Source organism: Eptesicus fuscus, chromosome 1 (assembly GCF_027574615.1).
Source record: "Eptesicus fuscus isolate TK198812 chromosome 1, DD_ASM_mEF_20220401, whole genome shotgun sequence".
Taxonomy (NCBI): domain Eukaryota; kingdom Metazoa; phylum Chordata; class Mammalia; order Chiroptera; family Vespertilionidae; genus Eptesicus; species Eptesicus fuscus.
In genome coordinates, this window is record NC_072473.1 from 21454096 (window position 1) to 21464108 (window position 10013).

The window sequence follows — 10013 nt, forward strand, 5'->3', positions numbered from 1 at the left end:
TATATCTATCTATATATCTATATCTATATTTATCTATCTATATTGATTGATTTTAGAGAGGAAGGGAAAGGGGGAGAGAGAGAGAAAACATCAATGATGAGAGAGAATCATTGATGGGCTGCTTCCTGCACGCCCTACACTGGGGATGGGTTGGGCTGCAACCGGGGCATGTGCCCTGACAGGGAATCTAACCTTGACCTCCTGGTACATAGGTTGATGCTCAACCACTGAGCCACACCAGCTCAGCCATAGTTTGCAATATATTCATGAAAGTGTGCAACACCACAATCTAATCTCAGAACATGTTCAATACTCCAAAAGGCAATTCCTTACCCATTAGCAGTTAAGTGCCCAATCTGCTTCCCCTCAGGAAGGGCAACCATTGATCTACTTTTTGTCTCTATAGATTTGCCTATTCTGGTCATTTCAAATAGATGGGATCATACCATATGTGGCCTTTTGTGTTTGGCTTCTTTTACTTAATATAATGTTTTTAACATTCATCCTTCTTTTACTTAATATGATGTTTTAAACATTCATCCTTACTTTCATTGCTCTAGCATTTTTGTTTATATGTTGTGTATGTACATTGCCTCCAAGTTCTAATAGTGTTTTAAGAAGAAATTGTAAGTTATCTCTGAGCCTCCTGGTGGGATTCCTGCATTGTGTCTCTTTATAGCAAGTCCTAGTGAAGATTATAGAATATTAAGAAAAAGTTTTTCTTCTCTATTTAAATAAAGCTGCAATAAATATAGGGTTGCATGTAGTATTTCATTACATTGATATACCACATTTTATTTATCCTTTCATCAGTTTATGGACTTTTGGGATGTTTTCTTTTTTGTGGTGCTATGAATAATATTGCTATAAACATCTGTGTAAGGCTTTTGTGTAGACATATATTTTCAATTCTCTTGAGTATATACCTAGGAATAGAATTTCTGGGTCATGATAACTCTAATAGTTTGAGAAACTGTCAAAATGTTTTCCAAAGTGACTGTACCATTTTACATTCCCACCAGCAATGTGTGAGGGTTCCAACACTGTTATTGTCTGTATAAAAATTATTTTCTTAGTCATCTTAAGTGGATGTAAGGTGGTATCACATTGTGGTTGTGATTTGCACTTCCCTAATGACTAATGATGTTGAACATATTTGTATGTGCTTATTGGCCATTTGTATACCTTCTTTGGAGAAGTGTCTATCAAATCCTTTTAAGTAGAATCATTTGTCTTTTTATTATTGAGTTATATGAGTTCTGTGTATGTTCTAGATACAAGTGCCTTATCAGATATATGATTTGCAAATATTTTCTCCCAGTCTGTGGGTTGTCTTTGTGCTCTCTTAACTGTGTCCTTTGAAGAATACAAGTTCTTAAAAGTTCAACTTATTTATTTTTTTATTTTGTTGAGGTTTTGATGTCATAAGAAACTATTGCTTAATTCAAGGTCAAAGATTTACATCTAGGTTTTCTACTAAGAATTTTATAGTTTTAGCTCTTACATTCGGGTACCTTTAGGTCTCTGATTGTTATTGTGTTAATTTTTGTGTGAGATGTGAGGTATGGATCTAGCTTAATTCTTTTGCATGTGGATTTCCAGTTATCCCAGCACCATTTATTGAGAAAGCTATTCTTTCTCCACTGGATGGTCTTGGCACATTTGTTGAAAATCAATTGATCACAGATATATTAGTTTATTTCTAGACTCCTAATTGTATTCTGTAAGACCATATAGCTAAACTTATGCTAGAATAACACTGTTTTGATTATTGTAGCTTTGTAGTAAATTTTGAAATAGGGAAGTATGAGTCATCCAACTTTATTCTTCTTTTCAAGATTGTTTTGGCTACTCTGGGTCCCTTGAATTTTCATGTGAATTTTAGAATAAGCTTACAAAGTTCTTAAAAAAACTAACTATGCTATTGATAGGCATTGAAACTAGATAGTTTGGAGGAGTATTGATATCTTAACAATATTAAGTCTTTTGATCCACAAACCTGGGATGTCTGGGACCTCTTAAAATATAGATTCTGATTCAAAAATCTGAATTGCTAGATAAATATCACATGATCTCACTCATTTGTAGAATATAATGAACAGCATAAACTGATGAACAAAAATAGAACCAGAAACATAGAAGCATCAAACAGACTGTCCAACCTATGAGGGAAGGCAAGGGGTGAGGGGGTAAGAGATCAACTAAAGGACTTGTATGCATGCATATGAGCATAACCAATGGACACAGACAGTAGCAGGGTGAGGGCATGTGCTGGGGGTTGGGGGCGGCCGGAGAGAGATCAATGGGGTGGGGGGGGGGGGGAGGAGACTTATGTAATAGTTTAAACAATAAAGAATTTAAATTTTAAAAAATAATCTGAATTTCTAAACAAGCTCTCAGGTGATGCCAGACTGCACTCTGAGTAACAATGTTCTAAAAGGGAGGAGTCTTCCATCCTCTGTTGTCTTGGTTCATTCAGGCTGTTATAACAAAGTACCCTAGACTGGCTGAAACCGGTTTGGCTCAGTGGATAGAGCGTCGGCCTGCGGACTGAAAGGTCTCAGGTTCGATTCCGGTCAAAGGGCAGGTACCTTAGTTTCGGGCAGGAGGCAGCTGATCGATGTTTCTAACTCTCTATCCCTCTCCCTTCTTCTCTATAAAAAAATAATCAATAAAATATATTTTTAAAAAAACAAAGTACCCTAGACTGATGGCTTCTAAACAACAGATGTTTATTTCTCATGGTTCTGGAGGCTGGAAGCTCAAATCAGGGTGCCAGCATGGTTGGGTTCTGGCAAAAATGCTCTTCTGCCTTGCAAATGGGTGTCTTCTCACTGTGTCCTGACATGGCCAAAGGTGCCAGGGAGCTCCCCAGAGTCTCTTTTATGAGGACACTAATCCCATTCATGAAGGCTCTACTCTCATGACTTAATTACTCCCAAAGGCCTCACCCAGAGGTACTATCACATTGAAGGTTAGGGTTTCAATATATGATTGGGGGGGGGGGTAGGGTGCACACAATCCATCTCTAGCAGTTATTGAGGTTTAGAGTTCAGGAGAACATGTACATATTGGTCTCCATAAGCAGAAATGCCTGTTCCCACCTCACAGACAATGTTTCCAATAGTTACAACAGATGTGGGTTTCTGTGGGGAAAGGGAGAGGCCTTCCTCCTAGCAGGAAAAATTGTGGATGACTTTAAATTTGGCAAAGAAAAAATGTACTAGGTGTTGTTTTTAGAGCCCCCTTAGTTGATTTTGATCTATTTTATAACTCTGAAAATTGTGGAAAACTAATGCAAATTATTCTTGTCCACAGAAATGCAGATGAATTGTGTCTGGTGGAAGGCAACTTATTTTGAACTCATTTTGCATTTTCCTTTGAACCATTTGTAACATCATACTGGTTTCCTCATTAATTAATGAGTGAAAGAAAATATTTGACGTGTATTTACTTTGTATTTACATGAGAGTCATGAGTTTGTTTTTCTTTTTTCTTTTTTTTTTAAATTTCTTTATTGATTAAGGTGTCACATATTTGTCCTCATCCCCCCGTTCCCATCCCACCCCTCTCCCCACGCATGCCCCAACCCCCTGTTGAACTTAACCGTTGGATAGGCTTATATGCATGCATACAGGTCCTTTGGTTGAACTCTCCCCCTCCCCCCACCCTCCCCTATCCTCTCTCTGAGGCCCAATAGTCCGATCGATGCCTCCTTGCTTCTGGTTCTGTTCTTGTTCCTCAGTCTATGTTGTTCATCATTTCCCCTAGATGAGCGAGATCATATGTCACTAGATATATACTTATAAGAACTGAATGTGAGACGAGCAATAATAGTTATGTTGACAGGCAAATGAATCAGTCTGTAGCGAGCTTCCCCCTGGACCAACAGTTCTTTTGAGACCCAATTTCAATGTCCAGCAGTTCCTTATGTGTACATGTCAGCACTGACCCCTCAGCTCTGGATGGTGGACAAATGGTGGTAATGGAGGTCCGACTCCCTCTGGTTTGGTCTCGGCCGAACCCAGGGGCACGGTGTCACCCAGACTAAGGGGCACGTGGCCTCACCCATACCCAAGGGGCGCGTGGTCTCACCCGGGCCTGGGACCCAGCCTCACCCGGATGGATCCAGGGGCGCACGGCCTCACCCGGACCCAGGATCTGGCTTCACCCGTACCCAGGGACGCTTGGCCTCTCCCAGACCCAGGGGCACGTGGCCTCACCCGGATCCAGGGACACATGGTCTCACCCGGACCCAGGGACGCTTGGCCTCTCCCAGACCCAGGGCCACTTGGGCTCACCCGGGCCTAGGTGCACAAGGCCTCACCCGGATCCAGGGACACATGGTCTCACCCGGACCCAGGGACGCTTGGCCTCTCCCAGACCCAGGGGCACGTGGCCTCACCCAGGCCTAGGTGCACGAGGCCTCACCCGGATCCAGGGACACATGGTCTCACCCGGACCCAGGGACGCTTGGCCTCTCCTAGTCCCAGGGGTACGTGGCCTCACCCGGGCCTAGGTGCACGAGGTCTCACCCGGATCCGGGGACACATGGTCTCACCCGGACCCAGGGGCGCTTGGCCTCTCCCAGACCCAGGGGCACGTGGCCTCACCCGGGCCTAGGTGCGCGAGGCCTCACCCGGATCCAGGGACACATGGTCTCGCCCGGACCCAGGGACGCTTGGCCTCTCCCAGACCCAGGGGCACGTGGCCTCACCTGGACCTAGGTGCACGAGGCCTCACCCGGATCCAGGGACCCATGGTCTCACCCGGACCCAGGGGCGCTTGGCCTCTCCCAGACCCAGGGGCACGTGGCCTCACCCGGGCCTAGGTGCGCGAGGCCTCACCCAGATCCAGGGACACATGGTCTCGCCCGGACCCAGGGACGCTTGGCCTCTCCCAGACCCAGGGGCACGTGGCCTCACCCGGACCTAGGTGCACGAGGCCTCACCCGGATCCAGGGACCCATGGTCTCACCCGGACCCAGGGGCGCTTGGCCTCTCCCAGACCCAGGGGCACGTGGCCTCACCCGGGCCTAGGTGCGCGAGGCCTCACCCAGATCCAGGGACACATGGTCTCGCCCGGACCCAGGGACGCTTGGCCTCTCCCAGACCCAGGGGCACGTGGCCTCACCCGGACCTAGGTGCACGAGGCCTCACCCGGATCCAGGGACCCATGGTCTCACCCGGACCCAGGGGCGCTTGGCCTCTCCCAGACCCAGGGGCACGTGGCCTCACCCGGGCCTAGGTGCACGAGGCCTCACCCGGATCCAGGGACACATGGTCTCGCCCGGACCCAGGGGTGCGTGGCCTCTCCCAGACCCAGGGGCACGTGGCCTCACCTGGACCTAGGTGCACGAGGCCTCACCCGGATCCGGGGACCCATGGTCTCACCCGGACCCAGGGGCGCTTGGCCTCTCCCAGACCCAGGTGTACGTGGCCTCACCCGGGCCTAGGTGCACAAGGCCTCACCCGGATCCAGGGACACATGGTCTCACCCGGACCCAGGGACGCTTGGCCTCTCCTAGTCCCAGGGGCACGTGGCCTCACCCGGGCCTAGGTGCACAAGGCCTCACCCGGATCCAGGGACACATGGTCTCACCCGGACCCAGGGACGCTTGGCCTCTCCCTGACCCAGGGGCACGTGGCCTCACCCGGGCCTAGGTGCACGAGGCCTCACCCGGATCCAGGGACACATGGTCTCACCCGGACCCAGGGACGCTTGGCCTCTCCTAGTCTTAGGGGCACGTGGCCTCACTCGGGCCTAGGTGCGCAATGCCTCACCCGGATCCAGGGACACATGGTCTCACCCGGACCCAGGGGCGCTTGGCCTCTCCCATACCCAGGGGCACGTGGCCTCACCTGGGCCTAGGTGCACGAGGCCTCACCCGAATCCAGGGACACATGGTCTCACCCGGATCCAGGGACGCTTAGCTCTCCCATACCCAGGGGCTCGTGGCTTCACCTAAAACTCCTCATTCTCATCCCAGCCCCACTAGGAACACATTCAAACTCCACAGGAGTGGGCTTAGTGTATCACGCCCTTAGTGTATCACGCCCTTTCATGGGCTTCTCACCAGAGATGTGATTCCAGAAAAGTATTTGGGATGTAAAGGCATAGACTTCCTGACTGGATGTGGACTGGAAGGACAGCATCTCTGATGAGAAGAAGGCAGGGGGTACTCCGGGGAAGCAGGGAACCAATGCAAACCAGCGGAGGAAGGGAGCAATTAGAGAGCAGGCCACAGGAGGGACCTCAGCAGCAGAACACTGTAGTCTCTGTGGGGCTGAGGCCGGCCCAGTGCGTGTTAGAGAGGACAGAGAACTAGGTATGGCCAGTGAAGACCCATAGAAAACCAGAAGCACCTGAGAACAAAGGGAGTGGTGAGAGCTTCCAGGCAGGGAAAGTAGTGAAAAACGATTTAAAGAGTGGAGGGTTGGATTACCTGCTGAGCTTTTGCCTCCTGCGTTACCGGTGCCTGCGGTCCCGCCATCCCGCCCGCCTGCCCGCCGCGTCCTCCCGCACCGCCACTTTGGAGCCCCATGGCCGCAACCCGTGTGAGATCAGCAACGTTTTCAGTAACTACTTCAGCGTCATGTAACCATGTAAAGCCCAGAGGATCACACACACACACACACACACACACACACGCACACCACCACCCCCCCCCCTCCCCCCCACGACCGCCGCCGCTGCTTTTGGTTCCGACGACCTCGTTCTGTCCCTGAGTAACCCCAGATGCCGCCCGAGGGCCCAGAGAAGGCCAGCTGGTCACGGGAACAGCTCCAGTTCTGGTCGAAGGCCCAGGTGCTCAACTGGATCAGCTATCAGGTGGAGAAGAACAAGTTTGACGCCAGCACCACCGACTTCTCGCGCTGCAACATGGATGGGGCGGCGCTCTGCAGCTGCGCGCCCAAGGAGCTGCGGCTGGTCTTCGGGCCCCTGGGGGACCAGCTCTACGCCCAGCTGTGGGACCTCACATCCAGCTTCCCGGACGAGCTTAGCTGGATCACTGATCTCCTGGAGCAGGACAGCACCTCGTTCCAGGAGACGCTGGGGGCCCCAGTCCCTTTGACCAGGGCAGCTCCTTTGGCCTGGAGATGCCGGAAGCCCAGCCCCTACAACTTGGGCAGCTATGGCGCAGGGGGTGGGGGGGGCGGGGCGTCCCCGTCCCCGTCCCCTTCCATGGGCAGCTGGGATGTCTCCACTGGTTTCACCTCCACCGCAGGGACTGGTGCCTCTGGGTGCCTCCAACTCGGGGGCGGGGGAGGGAGGGAAGAGCGACCTGGACCTGGACCCCAGGGACAGCGAGCTCTTCTCCAGGGCAGACTGCCCTGACTACAAGAAGGGGGACCCCAAGCACGGGAAGTGGAAGCGAGGCCGCCTCCGAAGCTGAACGAGAGACTCGGGACAGTGTGGAGGGCCGGAAGAGCAATCACGCCCCCAGAGGCACCCACCTGTGGGAGATCATCCCGGACATCCTCATCCACCCGGAGCTAAAGGAGGGCCTGATGAAGTGGGAGCACCGGCAGGAGGGCGTGTTCGAGTTCCTGCGCTCCGAGCCGTGGCCCAGCTGTGGGGCCAGAAGACGAACAGCAGCATGACCTACAAGAAGCTGAGCCGGGCCAGGAGGTACTACTACAAACGGGAGATCCTGGAGCGCGTGGACGGCCGGTGGCTCGTCTACAAGTTTGTCTGGAAGGAGGAGGAGGTGGTCGGGAGTGGGAACTGAGGGTCTGAGTGGACCCGAATCAGACACGTGGACTTGAGGCCGTGGCCCCGATCAATCGATGGGGAAGACTGCTGTTCTGTGGACCCAGCAGAGGCTCAGGGTCTCCTCGGCCCCCGCCTCGTGGAATTACAAGCCCTTGGTTTGAAGTGACTTGTTCGGTGTCAATGTTGCAAGTGTGGCTTCTACGGGGCCTCCTGATGCCCAATCCGGAGCAGGCTGCCAACGCCGCCTTCCTTCTGCTGGGTCCCCAGTCGGAGGCCCGGGGGCAAGGAGACCCAGGGCACCGTGAGCCAGGGGACAGGGCCTGCACTCCTCCCTGGACTGGGTCCGCCTACCTCCCAATGTGTGGGCTCCGTGGGCAGGGGTCAGAGCACTCCCTAATTTATGTGCTACAGATGCGCCAGGTGTACATAGAGATCTGTTTTTTCTAAGACATCCCCCTGACTGTTCTCGGCCCTGGGCTGGGCCAGCGGGGGGCGGGAGTGCCAGACGCTCAGGGTGGGTCGGCTCCTCTCTCCCGAGCGGGGCACAGAGACCCCCCCTCCCCAATAAAGTGCCTTCTGGGCTTTTTGTAAAAAATGAAAAAAGAGTGGAGGGTTGACTGACACACAGGGCAATCTGACAGGCTGACATGCACCATCTGGGTAAAATTAACCCTGGAAGGAGGTAGTAACATAAGGTTTTGGAACCTGGAGAAAGGATCCCTTCATCACCACTTTTGTGCTCCCTGAGTCATAATGCTGAAAGGGCTGTTGGGACCCATAGATGCTAAGGGTGTAGAGCAGTGATGGGCAACCTTTTGAGCTTGGTGTGTCAAACTTCGCCAAAAAAACTGAGCATAACTTGGGTAGTGTGTCACTTTGAGGAAAAAACATTATTTCGCAAATGTTTCATCCTCAGGAGCAGCAAATGTTTCATAGGCGTGTCATAGGTTCGCCATCACTGGTGTAGAGTATTCAGGAATGGGCCACGGGCTCTTCCTTCCAGAAAAAATTCCTTCCAGCTGGTGATCAGAGGTAGGGGAAGCTCGAATGCAGTGTTTGTCTCCACCAAAAGGCATCTTTTTAAAACAAAGGCCATGGGAAAGTTTTGTGGTGGCTCCTGTTTGGTTGGGCACTAATGAGCCATGTCCAACACCCACACACATTACATTCTGAAGAGGAGAATGCCCCTTCCGGCCTCTACTTTCTCACTATTCTGATTGGAGGGTGAAAAGGAGAATCGCTGCCTTGAAGAGCCAAAGGGGAGGCCTCTGAACTGAGACATCCATTGTATGTACTGGTATGTGGAAGTCAATAACTGATAGTAAGTTCAGTTAAATATACCTTTTCTTTAAAGTTGCAACCTTTCAGTTTTATTCAGTTTGCTGGATATCCTCCATTTGCCTCTCCAGTACTGTTCTCTGTCCTTCTTCATCTTACTCTCAGCCCTGGGAGGCTGACCTGTGTGGACTGCATCCATGGGCCCCTGTGCCCTCTGCTTCTGGTTGGGTTCAGCCAGTGGGAGGCATTGGCAGGGGATGGGAGGGCAGGAGGAGCGTGAGGTTGGGATATTCTCTTGATTTCCTCTCTTCAGGGCAGATAATTCAGAGGCCAATCTAATTCCTTTTTATAGATCTTGCTCTCTGGGTGTGGTAGGACCATTCTCAGATGGGCCTTCTGCAGACACTGCTCACTTCAGAGGAATTTACTCCAAAGAACATCTGTTCTTTGGCTCAAGTTTAATGCACAGCCTAACAAAGTCCATGAGGACCCAGAAACTAGTATGCAGCTGTGTATTCTTTCAGGACAGAGAATAAATGGAGCTGATAGAAGAAAGAAAGTACCTCATCTAGGACAGTCTCAGGGAACAAAGTAATGGCAAAAGTGGAGCTGCCATCCAAGATTCAGGCTCTAATTGTCTAGCTTGTGTATTTCTCTGACCCCTGGCTCCCTTGTTTCCTTAGGTCCGTGGTTGGCAAACTGCGGCTCGCGAGCCACATGGGCTCTTTGGCCCCTTGAGTGTGGCTCTTCCACCAAATACCACGGCCTGGGCGAGTCTATTTTGAAGAAGTGGCGTTAGAAGAAGTTTAAGTTTAAAAAATGTGGCTCTCAAAAGAAATTTCAATCGTTGTCCTGTTGATATTTGGCTCTGTTGACTAATGAGTTTGCCGACCACTGCCTTAGGTGATTGACTCCATGTTTGCATCTCATCTAATTAGTAGGCCTGTGAGAAAGAGGAGTGGGAAAGAGGAAGCAGGGAGTCATTTTGTACTTGTTAGTAACCATGTTAAAAAGTCTGG

The 10013-nt window shown here is 51.0% G+C and overlaps 1 pseudogene; it reads left to right on the forward strand.

The window, feature by feature from the left end:
• The first annotated feature begins 6673 nt into the window (after positions 1–6673).
• On the forward strand, positions 6674–7732 carry LOC103297866 (ETS-related transcription factor Elf-3-like; annotated as a pseudogene).
• Positions 7733–10013: the final 2281 nt, after the last annotated feature.